Here is a 15,879-nt window from a genome sequence, read left to right on the forward strand (position 1 = left end):
GAGTCATCCTCAAATATTAAGGGCAATGCTATATATACACATCCAGCCGCGGGAGGCAGTGAGTAATGGCTCTGCCTTGGACCAGCAGCCCTGGCCCCTTTCTAGCTTCTTTACCTCTGAAGGCAGCCTAACTCGAGTTTTCAAATTCCACTTCAATTTGACAAATAATCAGAAAACAATAGTCTTCACTATACAGAATTTCACACTGCCCCCACCACCCTGTTTCAAAATGACTGATTTTTTTTTTTTAAACTGCAACACACTCTCACTAACCCCCATCATGCTTTTGGCCAGACCAAGCATGAGAAACTCTCAATCTTTAATGCTGTGTGACCCTGAATGAAAAAAATAATGGAGTTTGTAATAGTAGTTAAGATCTTGGTCTTTGGATTAGATCTGAGTTCTAATCCTGGCCCACCACTTATTAGCTGTGTGATGCTAGGGAAGTGACTCAATGTCTCTGTTCTTCATTTTCTACATCTGAAAAATGACGAAAATAATAGTACCTATCTCATAGGGCTGTGGTAAGGATTAAGGGAGAAAATATGTAAAAAAAAAAGAAAGAAAGAAAGAAAGAAAAGCCCATTGCAACATCTAGCTCAGTAAGTGGTTGTAGAATACTAGTAATTATTATTAATATATTAACAATAGTGGGCATTGCCTCTGATATCTTATGGAAAACAGGGGCCACTGGGGGTGGGGAGAGAGGAGAATGTTATAACTCCCTCAGGTGAAAAGGGCAGGAAACTACCAATACGGGAACTAGCCATTAATTATAGTGGGGAATGTACTTAAAGAAAAAAGAACAAGATGGCTTCTCTGTAACTTTACCAAAAGCACTGCCAGAAAGAACAGTGGGACTGATTTATATTCCTATCATCTGACTGATGCATTTTCTAAAAGTGGTACTGCTAATAAAATCCTCAAAAGATTTTCCGGTGTCACCCTCCTCCTCCTCCACTGTATATACCCCAAACCCATCAGACCTGCTGCCAAAACTCCTTTGTTCCAAAAGCATGGATGGCATTCGCATCCCTGCTCTCACTCGTGATCACCTCATCTGTGGTGGAGGAAAGCCAGAATTACTTAGTATTACATCCATTATCCATAAGAATGATGGAAGGGCAATGAGGTAGGCAGGAGAAGAACTTTCTCTTCATGGCCAGCTTTCCAAATAAGACAAAAGGAGGTTATGGCCATAGCTGTGACCTCTGTGACAGCTGGGCAGAGGACACCCACTGTATTAGCCTACTTCGGGAACAATCCATATGCAAGTGATTTGGCTGGCAGTTTGTGATTCTGGGGAAGTATTAATAATCGTGCCTTTCCTGGAATCTATCTTATATATGACGTATTTTTCTCCATTTAATATAATAGTTCTCCTGAATATTTTAATACAGCAATAGTAGTCCAAATAGCAAACACATGTGAGTTATTGACTTTCCTTCCTTTCATCCATTTCTGCTGTAACTTAAATTTTCTTCCTGAGTGAATCTCCAGGCCCCTAGTGACATCACCTTTAATCCATTTGAGTTTTTTTTTTTAATTGGCATTAACATGGAGGAGACATAAGCTGCTAAAAAATAAAAAACGTCTAGGTTGGTGATGATCTCCAGAGCAAACCTTACAGGGACTAGTAGAACAAATTTGATTTGAAAATGATTACAAAGGGCAAATTCCCTGTAAATAACGAATTGGAAAAAAAATCAAGCTGGGAGTATTTGCTTATCCACTTATTTCCAAATGGAAGAAAAACCGTAATTCCTGTCAGCCTGTGCTTACAGCATGCCTACATTGGTCAGAGAGAAACCAACCAGTGATGAAAATAAATACACAAGCCCACTTATTCACTGCATTCTCTGTCAGGCCCAACACCAAAAAAAGCCATAAAGATAGTAAGTCTTTGGGTAACAACCTATAAATCCATGGTTACGGTTCAAGCACTTAACTTCAAATTCCCAAATGACCACACCACTGTTATTTCCTCTCCCAGAAGCTAGAAGTTCACTGTCAGAAAGGAGGGGAGAGGCATCTGAAATACTCAAAGACCCTGGGAAAATTCTGGGAAAGCATGCTCTACTCACAAAGCACAACTTCATGAGAAACTAACTGGTACGTCACTGGGAGACGCTGTCAGAGCAAACTGGCTAAGGTTTTGATCAAAGTGCACCTAGCTTTCAATGGCGGCTATCTTCTTTAAAAATGTAAGGCTAATTTCTGTATATCAAATCCTATTTTTCCACTGACTCACACTGTCTTTTTCTAATTTTTTAAATTAAATATTGAGTAGGTGCAAAGGGGAATTTCTAAGAGATAAGTGCAAAGTATAAGAGACAATGATACAACGAAAATTGTGTACCCAACATGCAGTTTAAGAAAAAGAATATAACTATTATCTTTAAAGGCCACCATGTGCCCCTCACTAATTCCTTCCATCTCTCCTCAGAGGTAACCATTATTCTGAGTTTTGTGTTAATCATTCCTTGTTTATTTTTACAATACTACTACATATGATGATGCTGTCTCTTCAGGAATTTTTTATCTGAATTTCTGAAGGATTCTTTCATTGCCAGGAGCTTGAATTTGTGCTATTCTCCCTCATACTCCTCCCCCTCCCTCCCTGAAGCTTTGTAGTTAGTGATCTATGAACAAAGTGGTTGTCAAAGACATCATTTAGTAGTGAAACCATATGGAAAGACAGGAATTCTTTTCTAACATGGCTACTTTCCTTTTGTTTTTCTTAAGTGAATCCCTGCATGGGCCCTAATTTGTTTACCCAGAGGTTTGGGAACATAGAAGTGGCAGTGAGCTAGAGAGCAGGGTAATAGGGCTGTGTGTATTGTCTAGCCTGGGTACCTCAGAGTTTTGGAGTCAGAAGGCCATACTATTTATTGGCTGTGTGACTTTGGGCAAGTCACTTAATGTCTCTGATCCTTGGTTCCCTTGTCACAAAAATGCAGACAAGCATAATACTGATCTTACAAGGTTGGTGAGATGGTTAAACAAGAGATATTAATTGTTAAAGTGTTTTGAGAGCTGTAAGATACTCTATAAATGTTAGTTGTTAATGATGCTGCCGTTTCGCTGCTGTTGTTGATACTATAATATGAGTTCTGTTAAAGTCAGGGTAAAGGACAAGATGGTTATGAATTTTCTAAGTCTGGAGCTAATCCACAGATTTATCCTCGCCAGCACAGCTGGCAAAGCACAGACAAAATTAAATTTTCTTTTCCAACTCTGTATTATCGGTCTATGTGGTAACTTTCCACCTTCAAACATCTTCCTCACATCCCACTGTACCTGCCCAACCTGCATGTGTGGGTGTTGTGTTTGCTCTGGCCTACATCAGGGCTGGAGCCTAGGGCAGAAAGTAGCCACACATTACAGGCATCTAACATTTTCTCTTCCTAGTCATTTCTCATAGGACGGTTCCAGCTGGTAATTCAAATAGAAATGTATGCAAGATGTGCTCATCACCTGATCAGTTTGCGCCTGAGGAACCTTCTGAAGGTCCTGACTTTTGCCTGTGTGATATTAACATAACCATTTGCATGTCATTTCCATTTTGTTTTTAAAAGGGTCTCTCCTTGAAGATCTAGGAGAATGAGAGTAAGCAGTGGAAAGCCACGTTTCCATTCTGCAAACGATATAATCAAATCTGTAAATGGGCAAAAATACACACAAGAGATGTTCCATAAAACTGCTGGCAATTATTTCAGTGAACACACGCAAGTTGTGTACGATTCCCCACAGCTGCCGCAGGTGTTGGAGGAAGAGATTCAAACAACAGAGGGGAAATATCGATCATCTTTCTGAATATGGAGCTAGGCTACTTGCTTGGGTACCCAGGAGGGGGTAAGGGAGGAAGAGTGCTGGTAATGTTCCCACACATGTTTCCCAGCCTTGAGGCTGGACAGCTACACGCCCATCCGCTGCTAAGGAAAAAAACCAGACAGGGCTTAAGCACATGGGACAGGCTGTTTGACCTCTGAGGTTGCAAGGCTCTTGCCCTCCGCCTAACAGCTGACGCCTGGAATAAGCAGGCCAGCCCCTCATGGCCTCTGCAGGGACTAGCATGATGGCTCCAGCTGAGGGGCGGCTGCAGCTATGGCAACAAATGCCCAGGAATGAGTTAACACCAGCCAGAGGGGTTAATGAGTGAAGCAAGGGCTTTTATACAAATGCATTAAGGAAAGAAATGCTATACAGTGGGAATGAGATCCATTAATAAAGCTGAGTGGTAAAATCCACCGCCATTCTTAAATTGGACTTGACTACTTAAACTCCTTTTCCAAAGCAGTCTCTCATGTTCTAGCTGTTCATTGAGACACTAAGCTTATTTAAAGAACAAAAACAATACTATAATGTGCAGTGTAAAAGGAGAAAATAGGGTAGGCAAAAGTGTATAAAATTAGACTTGCAAACAAAGGAAGGGAGAAAAACAAGAGATGTGTACAACTATGTTCTGAATATGTTCAGACAGCTTATTATTAATAACAATCACCACCTGACAATAAATTACCCCCCATATGTGGACTAGGACCTGCATTATTATGATGCATTAGAATCAATCTGAGTACTAATGATAATGGGTGGTTGAGTGGCTAAACATGGCCCCCAATTACTGTTGAGTGCCCTCTCCTTTTGTGGCTACAAAACAACTGTCATCAATATTCTCTCATAGAGAATGTTTTCTTATCAGCACTATGTCCTCAAAACATCCCTGGAAGGCAGGTCGATATTGATGGGCTTTTCTGAAGAGAACAGGGAGGCATGGAGAGGTTAAGTGAAAATTAGCAGAGGCGGTGCCACCATTCCATAACAGTATTTGGGTTACAGAGGGAGCCAAGGTACAGAGGAAAAGGGCTTTGGGCTGCTTTCCCGATGATGGCAGTGCCTACTGAATGCAGTGGATCCAAATTTTCAGTCATTCTCTCAGCTACAGCGAAAAGTGTAGATTCCTTAAGCCACCACAGTTGGAATATCTGGCTGTAGCTTGAAGCTACCCCGGAGTGCATTTTTACTTCTGGAAGAGTACAACACAAGCTCAGAGTAAAATTTTACTTCTGAAAAGAAAAAAAAGTACACTTGAATTCAGAAAACACTATAATCCATTTGGATAGTATTTCCTAGTTTCACAAATAAACAAACAGTACTTATTGAGCCCCTATCATGCTTTTTGTTAGTGACTGAGGGACACAAGAGAAGGAAAAGACAGTTATTTCCCTCAGAGAGCTTATAATGTATGTAGGGGTGGAGGTGGGCAAATTCACACACAAAATAAAGACCAAACAAGACTCCATAGAAGGCCTAGGTATAAAGTGACAATCCTGTTTGTCCAACTGGTTAGAGGAAAAGAATGAGAAAACCTGAAAGATGGATGTTGGCAAGTTCCTACATGAATGTTACCAGTAGAACTTAAACTGACAAGTATATCAGACACCGCCTTTAGCGGTGAATGTACTCACAATAGGGGTGGCCAAAGCAGATGAACGGGAGAGAACATGAGGTAAATTAGAAGAACAGATGAAGTTAAAGGGAACCAGGATGGAGGTGTCTGCCACTATTTGAATATGATCATGTCATTTTTGAACCAAACTCCACTGATAGGGCCTGCTTCCCTGGGGACAGCATTTCTTAGACAAGCACATCTGGTTGGCAGGTCCCTATACAGCTAAGAGCTAGAGGGGAGATAATTCAAGATGGAGTGCTCTGGTGATCACGTGGAAGATAGACTGTCTGTGTTGTGGGCCGAAGCGAGGTCCACGTGTTTTAGCTATTAGACATACAAAGTGGCCAAGTTGTCATTCTGTTTCAGAAATTAAGGTGTTTGACTTGTGTGCCTGTCCAGACAGAGTGTTAGCCTACTCATAGGGTATCTGGAAGGAGGGGTTGAATTTTCCTGAAAGAAGCATTTGGGATCTGTTTTAGTGACTTAGCTGGTGTTCATCGGTATTCCAGATGATGCCTTCCTTAGCTACTTCACTTTCCACATTCCTCTGTTCCACAGCCTCAGGCTACACACCTCACCTTGCCTTGTCACAACTGGCTGTAGGAGATTTGGGCAGGGGATGTGGATTACTCTAGAAAACTCAACTACTGAACACACACATTTTCCTGCACACAGTGGGTCAGTGGCGTGACTGTCACAGGTGAAAGCTGAATGTTGTAAGGAGCAACGGGCTACGGAGCTTTCCTAGATCTACTTGTAAATTTCCCATTGAGAAAAATTAAATTCAGAATTGCAACCTGACTAGATCTCCCTCTATAGGACCTACTATCTGGAATAGAAAATTGACCATTGCTATCTCTTTTCAGGAAATTTGAGAGACCACAATTACACCCAAAGAAACTGTCACAGTACGAAAAGTTTGTGACCCCAGCCCCTATAGCTGCAAGGTGTATTGTAGCTCTGACAATAGCCTGGGTGCTGCTTTATAGCCTCAGAGTCCATCTTTGGATTTTTCCAGGAATATAAATGGCAAGTTATTACATGAACGTTACTTGTAGAACTTGAACTAACGAGTATATTAGACACATCCATCAGGAGTGCATGAACTCACAACAGGGTTGGCCAAAGGAGGTGAGCCGGAAAGAGAGAGCCTGTGGTAAATTAGGAAGACAGATGAAGGTTAAAGGGAACCAGGATGGAGGTGTCTGCCATTATCTGAATACAATTATGTCTTTTTTGAGCCAAACTCCATTGATGGGTCCTGCTTCCCCAGGGGCAGCACTTCTCAGGCAAGCAAGCTTAGAAGTCATTTGGGAAGAAATATTTCTTTCCTCTGACATGAGCAGCTAGGTGGAAAAGATGAGCAGACATTTGCTTTGGGAGCAAGAGGTGCTGAGCTTTATGCCCATCATCTCCCGGAGATGATGATGTATTGTTTATACACATAAAATCACTGCAGCTGCTTGCTATTTCCAGGGGGTCAGAGTACACAGTCTTTTATCTTCAAATGTCTGGTTTTCAATCTGGCTATATCTTGATATATGTTTTGAATACAGCACAGGCAGGAAGGTTTTGGTTAAGCATGCAGTGACTAACCTTCAAGCACAACAGAACGCCAGGAGAGCAGCCTGACCTTTGCAATAAAATTAATTTGATGCTTACAATCTAACCTAGAGTCTGTAGCCTTTATTCATATGACAGAGCCACAAGACAATTTAGCAGGGATTATTAAATTCCACTTAAGCTCATCAGAGGGGGAGAATTGAGGTTGATGCATTTCAGGATACCAGCGAATTGGCCAAGTCGTGTGGGAAAGAAAAGGCAGATAGACTTCTAGGAATAAAGTGAAAGAGGCTCAATGAAAGGCACTCAACGAAAACTAATTCAGTGGATGAGCCAAAAGAGTAAGACAATTTGATGTTTGACACCTGGAGAGCCTCTTCCCTACCACCCACAGATAGAACTTCAATCCCTATGAGCCTCTCATACAGGGAAACCACTGGCAAGTGCCAGAGCCCCCAGGGGGAGGCTGGAAGGTGAGTGGGTTGGAGATGGTACAAGACATGCACTCCTTCTGCATTCCCTTTCCCATTCCAGCCGGTGGTAGGAAGTCTGCAGTAGGAGATTGCTAATCAGAAATGAAGAAAGTCAAATAGATACCACCAAATTAAGAAGGATGCATTCTCCCCAAGATGACTAAGAGAACCTCAAACAGGATGATTTTGGGTTTCCAGAAATCCTCTACAACAGTAGTACCAACTCCAGCAGTACCCAGCAGGAATCAGTATTCTAGTTGCTGTACTTAACAAGTGTGTTATACATAAAGGCCTAAGACTGTTTGCAATGGGAAATTCTGGTTGGTTTTATATAGGCAATATAATAACATAACTTTCTGATGCTCTTTATTTGAACATTCATTATAATGATTCATCTCTGCTCTTCTTTCTTTACCAATGATATTTGCGTTCTATTAGCAAATATGATTTCATAGAAGATGATAAGGGAATCAAAATTATCCAATTTGTTTCCATCACAGGAACAGAAGGAATCCTTCAGTGGTCTGTTTTGCATCATTCTACTGATTTCAATAAGTTTTCTTTAATAGTCAGGATTTGTAGCATTAAATGTTACTCGTCATTGCAGAGTCAGTACTAATTTAATTTCACAGAGATAATCTGGTTTCGTTTAAGTGAACCCTCCCCTTATTTGTTTCACAGAAACTGAACATTTTCCAGTCTGTGGGTTCTCTTGTACCACAGAAAGTATGCTCACTTTGTACCTCTCTAAGACATACTTAGCACTAATGTGATTCTCTAAATGGCTATCAGCATTTTACCTTGTATGAATAGTTAACTGGATGTTTGTGACATTTCCTCTGCTGGACTGTAAGAATTCTGAGGGCAAGGATGGTACCTTATATACTATTAACTTACCCCCAGGATATGGCATAGTGAATGAACAAATAGCCAGTATAGTGCTATCAATTTGTACCCTCCTTCAATCTGCTGACAGCATTGTAATGCCTGACAATAACTGTGGCTCACACTATTTGTTATTTTTTTAAGTAGAAAGGCTTTCTCCAACTTTTATAAAAATTTCCCCAAGTTAATCTTGCTAATATTTTCCATATTAATTTCTTCTTTCACTTACTGAACTTAGCCTACAAAGAACAACAAACTTTACTAGGGGTCCTCTGATAAGCTGGTTGGTTCTGTCCACAAAAATGACCTCAAGTCATGGGAATAAGATCAGAGGAACAAGAGGTGATATTCAAAATATTCAAACACCAGTATGGCATGAGCAACCAAACAGAACTGGACATCGAACCTTAGCAGTGGAGCACGGCCAGAGAGACCCCTTTGCTGTGCCACGGGTCAATCCATTATTGCTAGACTGTAGAGAAACCTGGGGGATACCAGGAGGATCAGGGTGGCCTGGGTGACAGGTGGTCACCTAGGGAGATCTGGACAGTGATCATTGGCTGAGGTGACCAGTAATCACTTAGGGGACTCCTAGCAGTATCTATTTACCAGCTGGTACAGAAATTTTTCAATATTATTAAACCGATATGGCCATTCGGTGCATGCTGGCTGAATATTAGCCTGGAGGTGGGGGACCTATTTTCAAGTGAACATGCAGCATAAATAAGCAGATACTCCCGCTCACAGCTGCAGTCACCTTAAGCATTGTCTTAATGTTCACGGAAACATTTGTGATCAAAGTTATTCCTTATATTAAACCCAAACGCAGAAACTTTTCCTACAGAAATGTTAATCGATCTCCTCTTATTCTGTCTTCCCAGGGGATGAACTGCTAATCACTTTTTATCTGTTAAAATGCGTTTCCCCTTTAAAGAAATTATTATTTAAAATTGCCTCCTAGTGGTTTTTTGCACCTAAAAAGAAAAACAAATCCCCAAATCTACAGCTTGTCCACCACATGTAATACAAGGTCAGTCAGGTAGGGGTAGCTGGGAAGCAGAGAAGTCTGAGTAGCTATCCTTGTTGTCTCCTGCTTGAGTGGAGAAAACAAAAATTTTTAAAAAATGGCAGAGGCTGGACAACAGGGAGCTTTCCCTTCAAACCATTAGAAGCAATGGAAATAGAAGTGCAATGTTTTTGTGCCCTTGTAAAATCATTTTTATCCTAGTCCAACATCCAGGTCTCCGAGTAGTAGATCTACTCCACCTCAACACACAGTAGCTGCTTAGGTACCTTGTTGTCACCTAGCCCCACTTGCACATACCCACTCACAGGGGTTGTGCCACAATGAGTAGCAATTGCTTCTCTGTTGGAAGACTGGCTGGGTTCCTAGGCCTTGGCTTGGGTAAGCTTGTCTTTGCCATTTAGTCTTAAGTTCACTTTGTAGGAATGCTAGTGAAATTGCTCAGAAAGTTGGATAGGACAAATGGGAAATTGGCAAGGTGACTAATTCCTGTTTGTCTAGAGATGATGACTGCAGCTATACTAGTTATTGTGAGTAGATGCCAATTGCAAGGTTCCTTAGGTATAGGCTGGGTAAAAGGATGAGTTGGAATTATAATTTCTGCCTGGACAGAAGGTCTAAGCAACAATATTGGGCATGAGGTGTTCAGCACACGCTAGTGCTGGTGAGTCAAACCTGAGATTCTCACTTAGTAATAACATCAAATGAGAAAGGAGGAATTCTCACAAATGTATGTTTAAAAGAAAAGCTCAGGAGCATCATGTATACCTTACTTTCTGGAACACGTCTCAGGTTGCAAGCTGGACAGACAAAGGCATTTGGCCTATACACTAAAGAACAGTTTCAAATGGGATGTCATATAGTGGCTTGGAGGCAGAGGAGGCGCTACAAGTCTTTATTTGTGAATTCCAAGGAAATATCCCAGAAACGGCCCCTTTACTCTTCATGGAGTTCAATGTAAAGAGATCTCCAACAAAGCAAAGCCTTCTCCCTTATGTATGGGATTTCCTTGTGAGGCAGCGCTCCTCAGGCAGGAGTGATGCCTATGAAATATACGCTGAAAATAATGGTTGGGGGGTCCACTGCACAGAAGAGCTCTGAGATGCATGCCCAGTGGCAGAGACCGATTGGACAGTTACAGACTTCTCCAATTTTTGCACCTACCCCTGCCTCCTGCTAAATTGTGTGAGCTTCAAACACAAGGTTAAGATGTCTTTCCCAGGGATTTCACTTATGCAATAGACCAACCAAGTATTTATACATGAGTATAAATGGCTGCTTGTGAAGCACCTGAAATCTTTTTCAAGAAAGGAGGAGTTAGTGTGTGTCGCTTGGTCTGTACTCTGCCAGGGGCATATCACGCTGACATTAGAAAAACGTGCTCATTTCAACAAGATTTAGTCTCATTTCCCTCTTCTTCCCAGTCTCTCTCTAATGACTGGAAGTAGAATGACACTTCGATTTCAGGGTGATTTAGAGGTCTATGACTTGGCTCTTTCTTCCCTTGGTGTGTGACCAACTTCAAAGAAGCAACTGCATAACTACTAAGGAAATTAGTTCTTTGCCAAAGGATGGAGACCTTTTGTCATAAGCCAGAATGAATAACTAAGCCCTTCTGTCTCTACCTCAAGAGGGCCTTTGGGCTGACAGGAGTGTCTGGCTGATGGTCTAGATTTGTTCACTAGAGCAAGCAGGCAGTCAGCTGGTCAAGAATATTGTTTGTGATCATTCTGTAGGCAGAAGCACTGGAGTAGGGAGGCTAGGGTGAGTGTGGGGAAGACAAAGTAAATAAGACAAGTAAACCAAAGCAGATGTAAAGTATACAGCACAATGCCTGACAGGTACCTCTCTATGTACAGCTACCACTTATTGAGCACCTTCTTTGTGTAAATTACTGCACTAAGTGTTTTATATGCATTTTATTCTTACAAAAGCCTTATGAGATAGGTATTATTATGATTCTCAGTACATGGAGGAGTAAACTGAGTCTTGGAAGTTTAAGTAACTTGCTCAAAGGCTTCACAACTAGTAAACGACAGGCCAAGATTTGAATCCAGGATTTTTTCTTTTGACCCTAGGTGTCAGGTATTCTACGTGGTACACTACTTAATCAGCTACTGCCTAATCCTCACAATACTCTTGAGTAGCAGATATGATTATCTCCATTTACATCTGAAGAAATGGTTCAAAGAAGTTAAGCAACTTGCCCAAGATCACAAAGGCAGTAAGTGGCAGAGCGAGGGTTCTAATCCAAGCCTGACTTCAAAGCCCATGCTCTTAACCACTGAATTCTGCCACCTCTACCACAATCTGATACATGTTAGACATTCAGTAAATGTTTGTCCCCATCCTGACTGGTACAGCAAAGGTAAGTGGAGAACAAAGAGTTGAAGGTAACCTAAATTTAGTAGTCAGAGCAAGAGAGGTTGAGTAATAGAGCTAGAGCTATGGCTGTTATTTCCCCCTGGGGCTGGTGTCATACAGGATGTGGGGAGGGGGTAATAAAAGACATCGGGAGGCAAAGAGTAACTGATTTCTATCTCTTCATACCAAAATTATAAAAGGAAGAGAGACCACTCAGAACATAGGCTGGGGCTAGGGGCTAACACTATTAGAGAGTTACTATTACCTGAGCTGGATTGGTGTGCCAGGTATCAAAGTATTGCCTCTTAGATCCAAATTCACCCTTGTTGCTCGCTTTGTGAAAAGGGTTCTGGGCCCTTATAACATTTTATCTTTGCCACCAGGCACAATGTTAAGCTTTGTCAGTAGGGTGCACAAGAGAGACATTTCAGAAAGAAGAGGCTTTTCTTCCTGGTTCGGGTGTGCTGGTATGCTGCCTGGCAGGCCCCTGCAGTGCAAGCACTCACTTTCCCCAATCCCTAGCTCCAACAGCACACACAGCTTCCCCAGCACCTGGTTCCTACAGTGCCTGCAGCTTTCCCAGCATGCAAAACATGGTGATGAGCAGCATCCAGCAGCTTCTCCCAGTAGCCCTCCCTTAGATGGCTTTGTAGTAGAGTGCCTATGCTGAGATACCTCCTTGTGAACAGCTTTCACTGGCACTGTAGAGGGTGGATTTCTCACAAATCCCACAGGGCAGATTTCTAGAAAGTTCCAGGAGGCAGAATTCCAGCAAGTTCTGCCAGCACAGCACCACAGCAATTACTCTGCTATCCAGTGAGCCACAACTGTGCTCTTTCCTACTAGGTCTGGATCTCATGACTCGGGGAACGGTTGTCCTTTGGGCGCTCTAACTCAGCCCTAGGTGTAGTGGATGCTCCTTATATCTGCTATTCCTACATCTTTCATCTTTACAGTTCTCTTCTTACTAGTCAAACCCCTGTTATAGTTAATACTTATATTAAAATTTTCTGTTTTAATTACTGTGTGGTTTCTCTTTCCTGATTTTTCCCAGACCAATACAATTAACTCCTTCTTCCAAGATCTCAAAGTAAGGTGCTTCCTAGGGCAAAGGGATGCTTCTATGAGGGGAATACAGGTAAAGAGGATGGCCTTTTTATAGGGATGAGGTCTAAAGAGAAAAGAATATCTTATTTTTTCAGGAGGCAGGAGACATCTTTATGGTCTTGCTCTCCAGTACAAGAAAATGAATCAGAACAACTATGGCCTCTCAGCTGCTGGAATTCTTTCAATGAGGAGGAAAAACCTGTTAGACAAGAAAGGCAGTGGAGTCTGAGGGCTGCTTAGGCCATGAGACTTAAACGGCTTATGATGATTCTTAGTTCAAACTGTACTTGAAATTCTCTAGGTTGGGTGCTCCAAGGGAGAAGTGAGTATTTGTGAAGACAGCCTCAGAATGACCACCCTCTTTAAGAAAATTACAAATATTGAACTCAAAATCTCTATGATTGCCCACAGAACCCTTCTTCAAAGTTCAAGGTTGTGTTCCCTCTACTACCAGAGATAAAATATCTTACTTTTGTTTCCACTTGGCTTTCCTGTGGACACATTTATAAAAAATTTCAGACAACTCACACTGTCACGAATTCTACAAAAACTTCTGAAACCTCAGAATAGAAGTTAGGTGTTTGGAGTTGGTGTGTCAGGATGTTTTCCAAGTGCCACAAGGAGAAATGGTTTTCCAGTGATAGAACACCATCACAATTTTTATATTACTCATGGATTTGTGCAGCTGAGTTCTTTTTGAATTTGAATAAAACATTTTCCAAAATATGTGTTGGTAATTAACCACTGCCTTTCTACTTTTGTTCTTTCCATATCTTCATGTTTCCCCGCCCCTCCAATCGCCTCAAACTGCAATACTGCCTCTCCAAAGCTCAATGAATGCAAAATGGAAGGCAAGCAGTTAAGTAGGAGAGAATAAGGAAATGTAAATCTCAAGCACTGATAATCAACTAAAATGTCCCCTGTACGTAATACAAGGTCATCTTTGGAGAATTTAGAAAGCACTGGCCCAAATCAAATTCAGAGACACTAAAAGCATCATAGCTAATCAGTCAGTGTGCTCAATCGCTAGGCAGTTTCCAGTATATAAGACGCCTCACAGCAATAACAACTGTGAGCCATAGCATCTGTCAGTAAAGGGTGTTTAGCCAGAGTTGCCTATAATACCTATGGTCTCTGAGAGGCTTCCAGGTGGCCTTCTGGACCATCCAGGGCACCATGTGTTCATGTTTGGGTGAAGATCCCAATCAGCATGGGTGAAAAAGAGAAGTTTGAACCATTTTACATACTATGAATCTTATGCTAGAAAACTAACCAACTGGAGTTTCAGAAAATCAGTCCAACTATAGTCTCTGCTTCTCTACTTGTGTTTGCTCCTTCTACCCTTAGCCCTGGCCCAAGTTCCTGAAAACCTTCATAGCCTGCCCTCCTTCCCCCACATATATGCACACACATAAACACAGGGATCACAAGTCAAGAATGGAATGGGAAAAGAAGCATTGCCTCAGAGCAGTTTGATGGTTTATACTATAGCAGATGGTGGGGACAGGTGGAACAGGTGATATGTAGGGGTTTGTTCTCCCAGTTAGAATGTCTTCCTGAAGAGTTAGAAGGCCATTGATATAAACCAGGGTTTACTGTACTGTAAACCAGTACAGACGTGTCTTCACTTTCAAAACAAGAATCAGTACTCTTTTGCTGCCATTATAATGATTATAGATTAGAGCATTGGTTCTTAGCCAGGGTGGTTGGGTGCTTTGGCATATGAAGAACTGGTGTTGAGAGGTGGGGTAGCCTAGTGTTTAAGATGCACTCTAGGATCAAGACCTGGTTTTGACCAGATTCATCACTAACCATGAGCAAGGTACTTAACCTCTCTGAGCCATTTTTCTTGTCTATAAAATGGTGATAATACTATGCACATTATAGGATATTGTAAGGAATAAATAAAATAAGGTGCATAAAGTTTCTGGCATAGAGCAAAAATTCCATATATGTTAGCTACTATTATTTCGATAGTATTATTTACCAAAAAGCACACTGTCATAATATCCTCAGTTGCCTTTCGCTCTTTTGCCAGTTTTGGAGGTGTGGTATGGAGGTGGTGTTGTCAGGGATAAAAACATGTGACCCACACATATATTCACAATTGACTTTTGACAAAGGTACAAAACCAATTCAATGATTTTCAACAAATGCTGCTGGGGCAATTGGACATTCATAAGCAAAAAAGGAAAAGGAAAAGAAACTGGATCTAAGTCACATATACTTTATACAAAAAAATAACTCAAAATGAAACATGGACTTAAACATTAAATGTAAAACTTTAGGGGAAAATCTTTGAGATCTAGTGGTGGGCAAAGTTCTTAGGCTTGACACCAAAAGCATGACTGTTAAAGGGAAAAACTGATAAATTAGATCTCGTCAAAATTAAAAACTTTTCATCTGTGAAAGACCCTGTTAAGGATGAAAAGACATGCTACAGAGTGGTAGAAAATACTTGCAAGCCATGTACTCGATGAAAGAGCAGTATCTAGAATATATAAAGAATACTCAAAATTCAACAGAAAAAGAAAATAAAACAAAAGGATTAAATTAGAAATTGGGCAAGAGACATTTTACCAAAGAGGATAGACCAATGGCAAATTTGCACATGAAGAGATGTTCAACACCATTAACTATTAGGGAAATGCAAATTAAAACCACAATAAGACATCACTACACACCTGTCAGAATGGCTAAAATAAAAAAAATTTGTAAACCACATATCCAGTAAGGAGTTAGTTTCCAAAATATATAATAAACTCATACAACTCAATAGTGAAAAACAAATAACCCAATTAAAAATGGGCAAAAGACCTATGCAGACATTTTTTCAAAGAAGATAGATATACAAACAGATAGACAAACGGGTACATGGAAAGGTACTCAACATCACTAACCATCAGGGAAATGCAAATGAAAACCAAATGAGACATCGTCTTACATCTGTTAGGATGTCTATTACCCAAAAGATAGAGATGATAAGTACTGGCAAGGATGTGGAGAAAGGG

General features: G+C 41.1%; 1 protein-coding gene across 17 annotated transcripts in view; it reads right to left on the reverse strand.

Moving 5' to 3' along the window:
- ENOX2 (ecto-NOX disulfide-thiol exchanger 2) overlaps positions 1-15,879 on the reverse strand; it is a 259,106-nt gene that overhangs the window by 79,248 nt on the left and 163,979 nt on the right. The gene's annotated exons all lie outside the window — the stretch shown is intronic.

Source organism: Equus asinus, chromosome X (genome assembly GCF_041296235.1).
Source record: "Equus asinus isolate D_3611 breed Donkey chromosome X, EquAss-T2T_v2, whole genome shotgun sequence".
Classification (NCBI taxonomy): Eukaryota; Metazoa; Chordata; class Mammalia; order Perissodactyla; family Equidae; genus Equus; species Equus asinus.